Genomic DNA, 1,466 nt, shown 5'->3' with positions numbered 1-1,466 from the left:
GGCAGGTGTCTGGGGGTCCCGCGAGTACCACCAGACAACAACTCAAGTACCACCAGTGGTACCCGTTGGTTGAGAAATATTGGTTGAGAGAGGTTCGAAAAAGCGTGGAGGAGGAGGAGGAGGAGGATGAAGTAACTACTAGTTGATCCAGATGCAACTCATTGACGTCAGTGTAAGAACAAATATATGTAGATTGATGGTCAGTCTTCTTTTGCCTTGGTCACAATGCAAAGTCTTGTGAATCTAGTGACACCTCTGGGTGTATGCATGAGGGCATTGCTGTATGTGGGGAGTCATGTGCTTGAGAGGGTTCCAGTTCCAGCCTCCCTCCTGTATGTGTTCCCAGCCTCCCTTCTGTATGTCCTCCTGTAGCTGCCCAACAGCTGTGTTGTATGGGTGCACAGGAGAGAAGCAACTAGATTTTTCTGTCCCAATTGCAAGCTCCCTGGGTCAGTAACAAATCTCCTATCATTGTCTTGTTTTAAACCACAGTGCTCGTTGATGCCAATTTCGTATGAATGAATAAATTAATAAATGGAGCCATATCATCCAGGAACTTCTGGCTGCCTTCTCTGATGGCTGTTGACTTGGCTGTGTTGTGATTTGTGCCCGGTGTAACAAAGTGTGATTTGCTACCTTTTGCCATTTACAGCCAAGCACCTTGATTTGTTGTTTTTAAATGGCTGGTTTCTTAGGGAACACGGGCCATTTTGTCCCTTGCCCTCTGGAGAAAGGCAGCCTGTTAAAGCCAAACATCCAAAGAGAGCTGCCTATTACAACTCATTTAGAACAGTGGTGATTTGTGTACGATGGGATGTCAACCTGACATGTTCAGAAATGTGATACGCCATAACATGTGATCTCCAGGTTCCTTTCATTTGCTGACTGTGCATCTCACCTTGTGACCTCCTCTATAACATAACTTGGCTCTTTCCAAGTACCAGATGTCAGTTTCATTAGCCGCAACCAGGCTATTTTCCCATGTATTAAGGTTCTGAGTTACACAAAATTGCTATTAAAAGAGAGAGAGACGGAGAAAGAGAGCCCCTTTTCAAAACTTCACAGTCAAATAGTCCTTTGCGCTTGCCAACACCGGCTTCTCCTCCAAATTCACCTTGGCTGCCACCTGTTATCAGACATCTATAGTTTTGGAATTTACTTCTATGGAACAATTTTTTAAATGTAGATTTTGATTGCAGTATCTAGTAGAACATACTGTGCAATTCTTTTGATTCTCACTAGTGATAGGGAACTATCACCAGCTCCAAGGAGAGGTATTTGCAAGTGTTGAGGACATTCAAGGGGATCAGTGGCTATATGTTGGACTGATAGCAGAATCCTGTGCCCATTGACTCAGAAGTAAGTCCTAATGTGATCAGTTAGACTTACTCCCAGGAAAATGTGCATAGGATTGCATCCCCAGTAAGGTGCTAATGCGCAGAGGATCAGGGACATGTAGTCAGGGG

The sequence above is a fragment of the Tiliqua scincoides genome, chromosome 16 (genome assembly GCF_035046505.1).
Source record: "Tiliqua scincoides isolate rTilSci1 chromosome 16, rTilSci1.hap2, whole genome shotgun sequence".
Lineage (NCBI taxonomy): Eukaryota > Metazoa > Chordata > Lepidosauria > Squamata > Scincidae > Tiliqua > Tiliqua scincoides.
The sequence above is the reverse complement of the archived record's forward strand: the minus strand, read 5'-3'. Positions refer to the sequence as shown.